This window comes from Schistocerca serialis, chromosome 1 (assembly GCF_023864345.2).
Source record: "Schistocerca serialis cubense isolate TAMUIC-IGC-003099 chromosome 1, iqSchSeri2.2, whole genome shotgun sequence".
Classification (NCBI taxonomy): domain Eukaryota; kingdom Metazoa; phylum Arthropoda; class Insecta; order Orthoptera; family Acrididae; genus Schistocerca; species Schistocerca serialis.
The window spans coordinates 375,416,363-375,431,899 of NC_064638.1; the positions used below are offsets into that span (position 1 = coordinate 375,416,363).

The 15,537-nt window shown below is 41.9% G+C and overlaps 1 protein-coding gene across 1 annotated transcript in view; it reads left to right on the top strand.

Annotated features, from left to right (window-relative positions):
- The first annotated feature begins 385 nt into the window (after nt 1–385).
- Nucleotides 386–15,537, top strand: part of LOC126470883 (glutathione peroxidase-like) — a 118,879-nt gene continuing 103,727 nt past the window's right edge. The window contains exon 1 of the mRNA XM_050098908.1: nt 386–539. The gene's annotated coding sequence lies outside the window, so the exon portion shown is untranslated. The remainder of the gene's footprint in view (nt 540–15,537) is intronic.

Consider the following 15,537-nt stretch of genomic DNA (forward strand, 5'->3'; position numbering starts at 1 on the left):
GGAGTAGGAGGGGAAGCCGCTCAGGAGAAGGGAGGAGGAGGAGAGGGAGCCCTGAGCAGGAGGCAGGAAGATGGGGTTAGAGTTGGTAGGAAGGGTAGATGTCAGGGCGAAGCTCATCATCCGGGACCTTCTGGCTGTGAGCACTCCTCATTAAATTGTAGACAGAGATGGTGCTCTGGTAGCTATGCCACTACTCTATCTGTTGGCGGACGCAGCTGAAACCGTTATCAGTGCATCTGCTATCCCTCAGGTCGCATATGCCATCACCGGATCAAAATTGACGTCCTCTTTCCGCATGTATTAATTTTTTCCGACAGTGTATTTAAGACGCCGACCGTTGGATATGAGAGATGCGCGCCGCGCCAGACGAGAGCAGAGGGCAGCGCTGCTGCTGCTGCTGCCCCCCCACGCCGGCCGTGTGACGGGGCCGTTATAAGCTCGGCGGGGCCCCGCCAACAGTACTCAGCCGGCGGACACTTGCCGTCGTCTCACCGCAGCGCAACGAGCGTCCCAGCTAGCTGACACAGCCGGACGACGCCGTAAGTACGCTCACTGTACGCTGCTAATGCACGGCGCCAACATTAGCCACGCACCTGCTGGGGTTCCTTTCTCTATGCTGACGTTTCAGTTACATGGTAACGAGAGGAATCACTCAACTTTTTTTTTATACAAATGAAGTCTGAACTCAGTCACAGTTAGTAACGTATAACCCATGCTGTATTGGTCGCGTCCGTTATTTTATTTTAAACTGTCAAGTTCTACAGTTTCATTCGCGTTGTACATTCGCCTGGTGAGACCTACATTTGAACTTGTCACCTCGCGAACCTGACAAAACTGCAGGACTCGTAACAATGTTGCCTTCCCGAGAGTTTTTCTGCATTAAAATTCAAAGTTTTCTTCTGAAGCTAAGGCCTCAAAACTCATCATACTAATAACTGTAAATTTTTGTGACTGGTTGTGCTCGTTAAAAAGTGTTATTGTTGCCTTTACAAATGTTCAAATGTGTGTGAAATCTTATGGGATTTAACTGCTAAGGTCATCAGTCCCTAAACTTACACACTACTTAACCTAAATTATCCTAAGGACAAACACACACATCCATGCTCGAGGCAGGACTCGAACCTCCGCTGGGACTAGCCGCACAGTCCATGACTGCAGCGCCTGAGACCGCTCTGCTAATCCCGCGCGGCTGCCTTTACACTGTTGCTTAATTATATTTAGTTTAGGCAATTTGGTCAGTTCTTATCCTGAGACGACAATTTATACCATTTTTGAAGATCTTTCACAAAATGTATGCTGTCTTCTCGCAGTTTTAAAACTATGTGGATCACCACCAGGTGGTAGCAGACGTACATATATTGCAGAGAAGCACAGCCCGTCGTGATCGATCGGTCGATCGCCACAGTTTTATGAATCGACCTTCCAGTACCTTTGAAAGAAATTTGTTTAACTAAAATCTTTTTGAAAATAGCGCCTTTTTGACAATGAGTGTTTCGCACCGTATTTGTAGCTGGTAAAGCTCGCGACAAGTCACAGTCTTTCCTTCTGCGTTGTGCTCTGTAAATTGGCGCGATGTGAGCGGGGCTTGCGCTGGTTGAGAAGAGCACACAGGGCTTGCTGCGGGACTTGATTTTTGGCTAGCACTGCTACAGAAATTAAATGTGGGAAGTTGTGCTTGAATACCGTCAGAAGTGTCAGACCAACAGACATCACTGGATCAAGAAACTTCAAAGAAATATACAGCCAATCTGACAGCATTGAAGATAAGAGTTTGAAAACCGATTTGCTGATTTCAAGCCAATGAAACCTATACTAGCTTTCATAGCTCAAGGCCGGCCGGGGTGGCCGAGCGGTTCTAGGCGCTACAGTCTGGAACCGCGCGACCGCTACGGTCGCAGGTTCGAATCCTGCCTCGGGCATGGGTGTGTGTGATGTCCTTATGTTAGTTAGGTTTAAGTAGTTCTAAGTTCTAGGGGACTGATGACCTCAGAAGTTAAGTCCCATAGTGCTCAGAGCCATTTGAACCATTTTTTCATAGCTCAACTTTTCCAAAAACTGTCAGTGAAAGATATTCCACGTAAAGTAAGTACTCTTTTCTCTCGTAGTTAGACTGAGCAAGACAACGAAATAATTCGATTTCAGAATGACGTTTCCTTGAAGTCAGAATGCAATTAAGACAACTTTTCTTTTGGGAATTAGTGAGCCTAAAAACCTACTCTAACACTGTAAAAGTAGCGTGATACGTTTTATCGTTTTTTGGATCAACTTAGCTATGTGAGGCAACGATGAACACAGTAAAATCTATGTGTAGAAAGAAACTGACCGATCCTCATCCTTCAGACTGTGTAAGGTCGGGTGTGACAAATTATTCACCAGATTGTGATAAACTTGGCAATGATATGCAAAAGCCTAGTACCTCATAAAACTTTTTTCAACTTTGTGATGGTGTATATTTTAATTTTTTTCACATGTGTAATATCTTTCAATTTGAGTAGCAAGGATACAACTGTTGATGGAGAGAGAAATATCTGTTATGTTATCTGTGTAACTGAAATGTTTAATTTTGGCTATGGCGCTGTTTCGTGCTAAACCTTTACGAATATTTAACTCAGAAGATGCCTAAATGGACTAAGTGGCGTGTAGTAGACCTCATGTCTAAAAAGGTTGACACCTCTGATATATTGTGTTAAAAAGTAGAGCGTACTGCCATCTGATGAAGAAACATCAATGAATAACAGCATTGTTTTTCTAAAAGAAATGGTGTAAATAATTGTGACTAGTTTCTGTCTTACTGGTTTCTGTCTTCATTTCATTAATAAATTACCTTTGCATCTAAACAAAACATCAATGCATTTAGAGGTTTTCATCTGGATCAGCGTTTCATTTTCTTTCAGCTTTACATCAGCATGTAGCTGTACAATTATTAATGCCTTCTTTTCGTTCGTAATTCCCCATTTGGCTGGATGTTGGCTATTTTATACAGTTTTTTCACCTACAATGCTTTTTGAATCAATTTTACGTAGTTAGAAACTTTCTTCTTGTCGCTTCCTGTTTCGGGAGACAAAGTTTAGATGATCGGATTGGAGCCGCTCGGGTGCTCTTTTCGATACCGTTTGCATTGTCGTGATGCCTGACTACATTACAGCATTACATTTGAATCTCTGATTCTTCAACTTCTCTCGGAGCAATTCATGATGGTGTAGTTCATGGGTGAACGGCTGGACATCAATGTTCATCAGCGCATTTGATGATCGCAACGTGGTCGCGCGCCAAAATATTGTGCACGTGGGACACAAGTCTGGCCGTCCACCTGTTAATTATTTCGTCTCGTTTGAACCTTTCAGTTCGTTCATAATCATCCGAAGTTCAGGTACCTGTTTCAGAATTGACTAGGTGTCCTAATTTCGTCTTCGGTGATGATTGAGCAAAATGCTTAATTTAAGCTATAAGATTTTCCAATGTTGTTTTCAAAAAATTTTGTTAATTCCAAAAAAACAGTAGTTTCTCATGCTTTGAAGTTTTTCTTTCATATTTCTTTCGAATTCAGGTACGTCTTCAGTTTCCCAAATAACATGTGAACGTAACTACTGCGGTTGCGTTCTCGCTTCCCGCGCGCGGGTTCCCGGGTTCGATTCCCAGCGGGGTCAGGGATTTTCCCTGCCTCGAGATGACTGGGTGTTGTGTCGTCTTCATCATCATCATTCATCCCCATTACGGTCGGAGGAAGGCAATGGCAAACCACCTCCGTTAGGACCTTGCTTAGTCAGCGGTGCGGGTCTCCCGCATCGTCCCCTACGCTCCTCGGAGTATGGGACCTCATCATCTTCATCATCATCATCATCATCATCATCACTTTACCCAAATACGGCATAAACGGATATAAAACAAAACTTTAAGAATAACCACAAACTAGTGAGTAAAATCAACTTTAGATATGCTAATAGCAGTAGGAAAGAGATACTGAAGCGCTTTTACCCATTGAAGAAAATGAAGCGGCCTTTACGGTTTAGCACTTCGGTAATTGTTTGTTGTTAATAAATATGGTACCGCTTATTTTCACTAAGTGTTGGATTCTTAGCCGGCCGCGGTGGTCTCGCGGTTCTAGGCGCGCAGTCCGGAACCGCGCGACTGCTACGGTCGCAGGTTCGAATCCTGCCTCGGGCATGGATGTGTGTGATGTCCTGAGGTTAGTTAGGTTTAAGTAGTTCCAAGTTCTAGGGGACTGATGACCACAGCTGTTAAGTCCCATAGTGCTCAGAGCCATTTGAACCTTTTTTTTTGCAGGATTCTTAGAAGATTCTTGACTTTGCTCAATGCTTTTAAATGCCGATAAAGGGCAGTGGAACTGTCGGTCGTTTGAATTAACCGTCGTTCTTGACGAAGAGAGGTTAGTAGTTCTACCAGTACAGCACAGCGCACAGCGACACGAGAGCTATAGAACAGTAGAAACATCAGGCTTTCAGATCAATGCTTGTTTTTCGAGTGGAATTGACAGAATCTACCTATTCAGTGCTTTCAACACGGGTTTTGCGTCTACAAAACAGAATTTGCGAAAAGTGTTACTCTTTCGCTTTCGTGTCAAGAAATATGCTACGCAAAGTCATCGTTTGCCATTGGAAACGTTAAGAGAACATGCGCTGTCTGAAGCAACGTGCAAAGATTGGTTTCGACGATTCAAAGACAATTGTTTTGAAGTTAGTGACAAAATGCTTGCTGGTCGGTGCGATGTGTCGTGGGCTGCTTATATCGGCTCGAACGGTGAACGCTGAACACTATGAAGCACAGTTACTCAATCTGAATCGCGCACTTAAAGAGAAACGCCCGTAATATGCTCAGAGATATGACACAGTTATTCTGCTTCATGACAATACCAAATCACATGCTGCAACCCGAGTGAATGAGACCTTGAAGAGATTTCGATGAGATGTCTTACACTACCCACTATATTCACCAGACCTCGTCCCTTCCGATTACTATTTGTTTTGGACCATGCAGCATGGCCTTTCTAAACAATACTCTAAATCTTTTAACGGTCACTAAAATTGGCTCCATTGCGGGTCACCTAAAAGGAACCGTATTTCGCGGAATCCATTTGTTACCCAAAGAAGACTACTTTGAGTCATTTATCTTGCACCGTTCTACAAAAATAAACATGTATTTTCTGTCCAACAAACAGCGAGAATCAATTTAAGTACCTAACACGATATATCAGTGTGTTGCCTTCGCTTTCTTCACACGCCATATAAGTGAAGCAAAGCACTCTACTCCACTAAGAGTTCTTTTAAAGCACATTCTATCCAGATTTTGAACTGTAAAGAATGTAGCTGATTAATGATAGGACGCTTTGTCTGTTTTTGTCTTGTTGGACGTGACGACAGACGTGTATTTACAACGGATGAACAAGTTTTGTTTAGCAGTTGCGCTGCATCATGACAAATGACTGCATCTTTCTTAAGAAAAGACCATCTATATTTCCTGTTTCATATCGGCACATATTTGTCAGAAAATTCCGCAGAAGCTAGTTAGCTAGTTGGAGTTACCTCTCGTACAGTAACAACAGAAATTTCTCAAAGAGTAACAGCAACGAATGATTGCGAGTGACAGACGTAATGAAAAACAGTTGCCAAGAAAAAAGAAGGAAAAGAAGGTCTTACGCGTTCAAAGATAGTGAAATGTAAATGGGAGGTAAGTATGAGGAGAGCACTGAGGAAGGTCGAGGTAGAGGGCGAAGCGCCACGATGACATTATACGACCGACGAGGATGCAAACAAGGTCAATTGGGAGCTATTAAGGGAGCGATTTGAGCGGGAATGGGGCGTGAGTGGTTGACCGCACCAACGACGAGCGTAACACAGTGCATTAGGCCACAGCAAGTTTTCTTTTCTGTATGCGTTAACACTTTCCGTGATCTGTCAGGACCCATATCAGGGGACATGGAAAGTGTGCAGACTTACTTATTAGTTGCCTAATACCTATGTGTGTATAATTTTAAGCAAAGCTAAACGAGCCCGCATTGACAGCGCTCACGCCAGTTACTGAAAAACGAAGGTAGGAAAATTTAAGAGTTTAACGTCCCGTCGACAACTTGTTTATTGGAGACGGAGTACATGCCCAGACTGAGGGAGGATATAGGCTGCCCTTTTGAAAGGACCCATCCTGGTATTTGTCTAAAATTATTTGGAGGAAACCAACGAAAAACCTAAGTCTTTATGGTTGGACGGAGATTTGAACCTCCGTCCTCTAGAATGTGAAGAATCCACTGTCTTACAACTGTGCCACTTTCCTCGGCAGCCTAGTTACTGCCTTACCTAAAGTTGATTCTGATTCCGTAAAAACTCTACGCATCTTGTTGACTGTTGTTACGCCTCAGAAAAAATATTTTTGTTGATATTATGGAATTTTTTTTATAACATTAAGGGATATGCCCGTAATGCATTGCATTAACTTGTTCCTTGATTCATTATAAGAAGAAGAATTTATGTTGATTTCTTCTTGCTAATAAAAATCACACGGGCAGTGTACTCCCATTATCATCAAGAATGATAAATGCTTTAAATGGCTCTGAGCACTACGGGACTCAACATCTGAGGTCATCAGTCCCCTAGAACTTAGAACTACTTAAACCTAACCAACCTAAGGACACCACACACATCCATACCCAGGCAGGATTCGAACCTGCGACCGTAGCGGCGACGCGGTTCCAGACTGAAGTGCCTAGAACAGTTTTTTTTTTTTTAATCTCAGTTTCTTCGCGTCGTTCGTTGCATCTGCTCGGGGCGCACCCGTTTAAGTTCGACGTTGATCGGTTAACTCGGTTTTTTTTACCGTGCCAGCTGAACCGCTCGGTCACACCGGTCGGCATCAAGAATGATCCAAAAGTTCATTGAAGGAAGGGCTAGACGTAACATTAAGAATGATACAAAGTAAACAGAAGATAGGCGCAGATATCTGCAAATCCTGTTGGTGACTAAGTCAGTGAAGACGTTTATGAAACTGGAGAAACGCAGTTACTACGCACCAAACGGTCCACTTCTACCTCCTATGTGTCAGATCCACTGATCTGCTAAAGAAATTGCTTTTGACGCAAACAGGTGCTGACTTGTTCAGTAAGTACTTTGTATTCGCCTGCCCGCTATAGTTGGGCTATGGTTTTCATCGAGGTTCAAAAGCACTACGAACTGGATTCACTCCAAATTTTAACAACGTGTTTAAAATTCTATAAATTACACAGTAAATTAAGAGACAAATAAGCCGAAGCCATCTCCTTCCTACAATACATCAGTTACGCACCGATTCACAATCTTTACTGGAGAGTCTCTTAGCGCATGGTGATTTAAGATTACAGTAGTTATTTCATGGTGTTATCGTTGTAGCACCTCTTTATACCACAATTAATCAGCTGTACTAGTGATGGGGCGTCATAGCTAAGGTATTGGGCTCATCGGATAGTCTAAATTAACGCTAGACTATCCTAATGTAAGATCTCTATCACTTCCTACATCGCTTCATGCGAATAGGGCCAAGGTGGTTGTCCTCCAACTGAACTGGTGTCTCATCTCTAAATATTCGACACGGACGAGAAGTGGAACGCAGCCTTCTCCCATTTTATTAGTAATTTTTGTCGTCAATACACTTCCTTCCTTCACTTTTTTGGAAAACTTTTTCTTTCTGTGTAGTTTATCGCTTGGAATAAAAGACATCTGTTTTCCAAGCTTCAGTCTCTCCATTTCTCTCTTTGTCAATTTTTTAGAACCTGCGTTCAAAGTATATGTTATAGTACACACAAATTGAAGTTATTAGTAAAATGACAATATTCTCACCTGATTCCGTTTGCGATGTACTGGGAGAACAATAAACTAATACGTTAACAGATTCCGTGGAAGTTCGTAATGTAATATTTTTTTCCTCGATTTGTTAGGAATAATTTGTCGGTTTTCTTTCGTCAGCCGTTTGTTGCACACCTTAATTAAAACCTAGCGGAGGCCGAGTGTCCGATTGCTACCTCGGACATGGATGTGGGTGGAACATACACTTTATGGAGTGTCTCTTCTGCAGATGGTTCAAATGGCTCTGAGCATTATGGGACTTAACATCTGATGTCATCAGTACCCTAGAACTTAGAACTACGTAAACCTAACTAACCTAAGGACACCACACACATACATGCCCGAGGCAGGATTCGAACCTGCGACCGTAGCGGTCGCGCGGTTCCAGACGGAAGCGCTTCTGGGGATGTAGAATGCAAATTAAAAGTAAGCAGATTCTTCGATACAAGTAAATGCAAATGCCTGAAATATGTGAGTAAAAATGCGGAGATTTCCTCAACGAAAAACGGCCGAATAAACAGATTCCAAGGTTGTGATTTACAATAAATAAGTATATATCACCCATGTGCAGTTTCCTTATTGTGTTACACAGTAACAAGTGTTTTTTCATTACTTTCAGCGTGTTACAAGTGCTGGTTTATCATTCTAAAAAATTATCTTCGATGAGAACTGTACCACCGTACTGCCTTCATCGGATAGGAATATTTTTGCTTTTGTATCAACACAAAGTTGAAGTTTGGTATACCGGAAAGCCTTTCGAAACAAGCGCAGTTATATCGCGCACAAACACGTTAAGCGACTGTGTTAGAGAGAGATCAAAATACATATGCATGAAAGTGGCATGACGTCCATAAAAGGAAAGCGTTTTTTATGTTTGCATGTTTTATTCGGAGATATTACAGTGATTGTCTTACAAAAAAACATTTGATAGGCAGTTCGCAGAAAGTGTGTTATGAAGATGGGAATTTACACAAATTGTACGCTAATGGCGGTTTATCGGTAGCAGAGAAAGTGAGCGAAATGAGGAAGGTCCAGGGATTTCCCCGTTATTTTGCAGGAGTAAATATGTCTGTTTGCAGAGAGATTCCCAGTGAACCTAACTTTCACCAGGAAACACAGAGATCACGGTTACGGCAAGTATAATGCAGGAGACTGGTACGTCTTGCCTCTAGGTTGATTACTTCGTTGTCGTACAATTTGATTCGCATTTGTACTGCTGCCGTTTAGGTACAATAGTCTTACCATTGTTAAGGAAATTGAGATATTTCTGGCCTTACGTATTTCGAAATGAAGGGAATGGGTAAAATAATAATCATACACCTAATATAGTAGAGGGAATAACTTGGTTTTCATTTACTTGAGAATCGAAGCTTTGAAACTCTGAATGATTATCAATATTGTTCGGTGGCATTTCGTGTAAGGAAACTGTTCTGTTTGCTTGAGAGATCGTTTTTCCCAAGCAGATTAACCTTTTGGAAACCTAAGGGAAACGTTTCATTTCGATCCCACTCTCAATTAAACAGTCTTGGTCATTTTCATACATGTTCGTAGGAGCATTGTCATCTCGAAACAAGCTGTTCCCTGGAGTAATAATGTCTGCCCATTGAACAACCATGATGACGTAGAACGGCTATATAAGCCTTATCAGCTATCTTTCAGTGTGGCGATAGTACCCACTGCAAATCAAGGAAAAAACCATCACAGAACCACCATCATGTTCCACTATTAGCACCCACATATTTTTGCTTCCCGTAGTGTTTACGCATTAATTCCTGCGATTGGAAACAATGTAAAAGTAGACTCGCCAGACCAGACTGCATTCCCTCTGGGCGGTATTGCTTTCAATAAACCTTTGCACTCGCCTAGTTTATAGTACGTTTGGCAGAAACAGTTCTACTGGGCGAGGTGGCGCAGGGCTAGGACACTGGGCTCATATTTGGAAGGACTGTGGTTCAACTATGCGTTCGACCATCCAGAGTTACGTTTCCCGTGATTTTTCTAAACCATTTAAGGCGAATGTTCCAATCCGAACCTGCGCCCCGACTCTAATGAATCTGTCATCGACGGGACTTAAACCTTAGTCTTCCTTCCTTCCTTCCTTCACTGTGGTGCTACCATGAACGGTTTGTTCGTGCTGTTGGCGCAGGGTGTTTTCGTTCAGACTGGCTTCTCAAAGCGTATACAGGATGGGCCGTAAGTCAACTGTCAAAAATACATTTCGTGTAATAAAACTAAATAAATGAAAATTGAAATTTATTATCAATACAAAAACACGTGTAGAGTTCAACGAAACTACGAAAGATGCTGAAAGTGGTTTCCATGTTGTTCTTAGCAAACATTGCATCTTTTCAACAACGATTTACAAATTTTGTCCCAAAACTTACCGGATTGTATTTTTCAAATTTTGTCCCTTCAAATGTTCAACATTTTTTAGTATACTTCAGACAGAAAAATCCATGGGTGTGATACCTAGGAAGCGTGGAGGCCAGTCTCTTCTGCCAAACCATTCATCGAAGTTTTAATTTACACAGTCTCTCGTATTAATTCTAAAACGCGGGGATGCTCCATCTTATTGACATATCAACTTTTGCTTAACAGGCTGCAGATATTGAAAAAGCCAATATTTTCCAATTCTAACAACACTTCTTAAAGCATATCTAGCTAATTTACAGAACTGATAGTACCGTTAAAAAAACAGCCCACCGCTGAAAGTCCCTGTCTGTTCCCTCACACCAAAAGAGTGTAACACTCTGTCTCCATCGCCACGTGGGGATTCGTAGAATCCGCGTAGACACAGTTGTGTCTGTTCACTCTGCCATTCACCTTAACAGACGCTACGTCGCTGCAAAGAACGATTTTGTAGAACAGGGGATCGGTTTCTTGACGGATTGTGTACAACTCGCAAACATGGCGGGGATTCAATGATAATTAGGGCAGCCATGGTAGTGGTATCCGTGGGCCCCATGGTTGCTCTTCGAGAGTGCGTTACTGCCACGGATTAAGTGACCGTTCTGGCTCGACGGGTTCGTCCCATAGTACAACGTTTGTTCCCCAATGGTAAGACTGTGATACAAGCTCGCATCGTCCAGGATTGGTTATGCGAGCATCAGGGTGAATTGTTACACCTTTCCTGGCCGCCACAGTCACCAGATCTCAATGTTATTGAGCCTTTGTGGTCTACTTTGGAGAGTATGGTGCTTGATCGCTATTCAGCTCCACTATCGTTACCTGAACTTGTCACTATTTTTCAGTAAGAATGGCGTAAGATTCCATTTAAAATCATACAGGATCCGTATTTATCCATTCTGAGGCGACAGGAAGCTGTTTTCGGTGACAAGGGATTTCCTACATCGTAATATATTGTGTATTTGCTGTTTCCATATTTCTGTCCAAATCTTGTTACACTTAGTTATAACAGAAAAATAATCGCCAGTTCGTTACCAATATCAGGAAACAGGCTCCGCAAATGGGGGTCATACCGTGGTCTCCATTTTATTTTCTCCCAATTCTGTGTATTAGTGGACAATTACAGTGTCAGTAATAGAATTCTGGGTATATGATCATGGCATACTGTAAAATGTTCCATCATTTCAGCACTAAAGTAAGCGGTCTTAATCAGTGCGAAGAAGAAATGCACATCACAGAGACAAGTTGTCGAGCAGCGTTGACCCACACACCTTGATCGGGAACCGGTCCCAGCTTTCGTGCTGGCGGGAGCGTTGACCGAGACGACTTTGAGCGGCGGTGAATGAATGAATCGAGAAAAACCAGCGGCTTCCTTCGCATCAAAACCAGTCCGCCAACTTGAATCGGAGCTCTGCCCTGCCCCTCTACGCCTGATTAGCTATTCGCCATCTCCTCTGAAACCTGTTCTGTCGCGTTGGCGCAGGTCAAACACCTGCTGGCTTCGATTACCTCCGATCAACGGGAAATAGAGAACGCACATGATTTGAACGAGGGCAAGGAGATTCTCCTCGGCCTGGCAGTGAAGCTATTTCTAAAGCAAAGAATCTATTTCTTTTCCCATGTAGTCACTTTTTAAGTCACAGCAATTTGCTCAGCGGTCTCCAGTGATTAAGTTCCAGTTCTAAATAGTGATTCGAAATGTCTGATAAAGGCCGATGTACATCTTTCGATACTTCTTCTTTGAATCTGAAACGTTTTCCGGATGCAAATTTGTGGGGATATCTACAAGCTGAAGAACGCGAATTCTGGTGAATAGGGGATGTTCCGACAATTCGTTCTGACAATTAACAACAGGAAATTTATTCTTCAACGATTGCAACTGATTTAAAATTTAATAACAAAATATAATGAACAGCATACTAGGTTAATAAATTTGATTCTTTCTAAATTATTAGAGTACCAAATGTATACCCTGAATATATAAGTTTCACCTTGAACGAGTTATATGAATTAAGGTTCAGTGTGGTGACCTTTCTTTACTGTTTCATTTCATTTACCGAACCTAAAGCAATAAATTCAGCTAAATACCTAGGAATTACAATTACGAACAACTTAAATTGGAAAGTACACATAGAAAATGTTGTGAGGAAGGAGAACCAAAGACTATGTTTTATTGACAGAACACTTAAAAGATGCAACAGATCCACTAAAGAGACAGCCTACACTACGCTTGTCCGTCCTCTTTTGGAGTACTGCTGCGCGATGTGGGATCCTTACCAGAAAGGATTAACGGAGTACATCCATAAAGTTCAAAGAAGACCAGCGCGTTTTGTATCATCCAGAAATGGGGAGAGTGTGTCACGGATATGACACAGGATCTGGGGTTGACATTAAAACAAAGGCGTTTCTCGGTGCGACGGAATCTTCGCACGAAATTTCAGACACCAACTTTCTCCTCCGGATACGAAAATATTTTGTTGACGCCGACCTACATAGGGAGAAATGATCATCATAATAAAATATGCGAAATCAGAACTCGCACGGAAAGATCTGAGTGTTCTTTTTTCCGTACGCCACTCGAGAGTGGAATAATATATAATTATTGTGAAGCTGGTTCGATGAACCCCCTGCCAGGCACTTAAGTGTGATTTGCAGAGTAGCCATGTAGATGAAGATGTAGATTTCATCCAGAATTTAAATTTGTGTATTTTGGTGTAAGGTCCATGTCCACTGTTTCACTGTTTCCCAAATGGTTCTAACGAAAGCAGAGGCCAAGCATTAGCATACTGCCAGATGCAGCTGTATATAATGACTGTGCAGGTGCTATACTCCGGGTAGTGTTATATAAGCCTTTCGTTCCTTCTGAACTATCTGTCTGTATTTTTCTGTGTCTGATGTGGACTTTCTTAATTATCAACGTCACCTTTATGCTTGCAGTATATACACTTTTCTCTTGCAATTTCCATTAAACAACCTCACATAATATTTACATACAGTGATATCGAGAAATTGAAGCTTTAATCAAAGCTCAGATTAAACCAAAATCTATCCAATCTGTCCAGTTATGTTCCTAGAATGTAGCTTGTTTACTGGAATTCTACCAAAAACTGTTCTATACTCCTAGATATTTACTGCGAAGCGGTAATTGTTTTTCGGTATCCTTGCCCACTCGTAAGCAAAAGAGCATGACCTCGCTTCGGAGAGATGTTGTTTTCATATATGTCAAATATTCACTATGTCCTTTGTACAATTCTGTCAAAATGTCGTCTCCTTGCCTTGCCCAGTCATGTTGTTGTTGTTGTTGTGGTCTTCAGTCCTGAGACTGGTTTGATGCAGCTCTCCATGCTACTCTATCCTGTGCAAGCTTTTTCATCTCCCAGTACCTACTGCAACCTACATCCTTCTGAATCTGCTTAGTGTATTCATCTCTTGGTCTCCCTCTACGATTTTTACCCTCCACGCTGCCCTCCAATACTAAATTGGTGATCCCTTGATGCCTCAGAACATGTCCCACCAACCGATCCCTTCTTCTGGTCAAGTTGTGCCACAAACTTCTCCCCAATCCTATTCAATACTTCCTCATTAGTTATGTGATCTACCCATCTAATCTTCAGCATTCTTCTGTAGCACCACATTTCGAAAGCTTCTATTCTCTTCTTGTCCAAACTATTTATCGTCCATGTTTCACTTCCATACATGGCTACACTCCATACGAATACTTTCAGAAATGACTTCCTGACAGTTAAATCAATACTGGATGTTAACAAATTTCTCTTCTTCAAAAACGCTTTCCTTGCCATTGCCAGCCTACATTTTATATCCTCTCTACTTCCACCACCATCAGTTACTTTGCTCCCCAAATAGCAAACCTCCTTTACTACTTTAAGTGCCTCATTTCCTAATCTAATTCCCTCAGCATCACCCGACTTAATTAGACTACATTCCATTATCCTTGTTTTGCTTTTGTTGATGTTCATCTTATATCCTCCTTTCAAGACACTGTCCATTCCATTCAACTGCTCTTCCAAGTCCTTTGCTGTCTCTGACAGAATTACAATGTCATCGGCGAACCTCAAAGTTTTTATTTCTTCTCCATGAATTTTAATACCTACTCCGAATTTTTCTTTTGTTTCCTTTACTGCTTGCTCAATATACAGATTGAACAACATCGGGGAGAGGCTACAACCCTGTCTTACTCCCTTCCCAACCACTGCTTCCCTTTCATGTCCCTCGACTCTTATAACTGCCATCTGGTTTCTGTACAAATTGTAAATAGCCCTTCGCTCCCTGTATTTTACCCCTGCCACCTTTAGAATTTGAAAGAGAGTATTCCAGTCAACATTGTCAAAAGCTTTCTCTAAGTCTACAAATGCTAGAAACGTAGGTTTGCCTTTCCTTAATCTTTCTTCTAAGATAAGTCGTAAGGTCAGTATTGCCTCACGTGTTCCAGTGTTTTTACGGAATCCAAACTGATCTTCCCCGAGGTTGGCTTCTACTAGTTTTTCCATTCGTCTGTAAAGAATTCGTGTTAGTATTTTGCAGCTGTGACTTATTAAGCTGATAGTTCGGTAATTTTCACATCTGTCAACACCTGCTTTCTTTGGGATTGGAATTATTATATTCTTCTTGAAGTCTGAGGGTATTTCGCCAGTTTCATACATCTTGCTCACCAGATGGTAGAGTTTTGTCAGGACTGGCTCTCCCACGGCCGTCAGTAGTTCCAATGGAATATTGTCTACTCCGGGGGCCTTGTTTCGACTCAGGTCTTTCAGTGCTCTGTCAAACTCTTCACGCAGTATCATATCTCCCATTTCATCTTCATCTACATCCTCTTCCATTTCCATAATATTGTCCTCAAGTACATCGCCCTTGTATAGACCCTCCATATACTCCTTCCACCTTTCTGCTTTCCCTTCTTTGCTTAGAACTGGGTTTCCATCTGAGTTCTTGATATTCATACAAGACGTTCTCTTATCTCCAAAGGTCTCTTTAATTTTCCTGTAGGCGGTATCTATCTTACCCCTAGTGAGATAGGCCTCTACATCCTTACATTTGTCTTCTAGCCATCCCTGCTTAGCCATTTTGCACTTCCTGTCGATCTCATTTTTGAGACGTTTGTATTCCTTTTTGCCGGTTTCACTTACTGCATTTTTATATTTTCTCCTTTCATCAATTAAATTCAATATTTCTTCTGTTACCCAAGGATTTCTACTAGCCCTCGTCTTTTTACCTACTTGATCCTCTGCTGCCTTCACTATTTCATCCCTCAAAGCTACCCATTCTTCTTCTACTGTATTTATTTCCC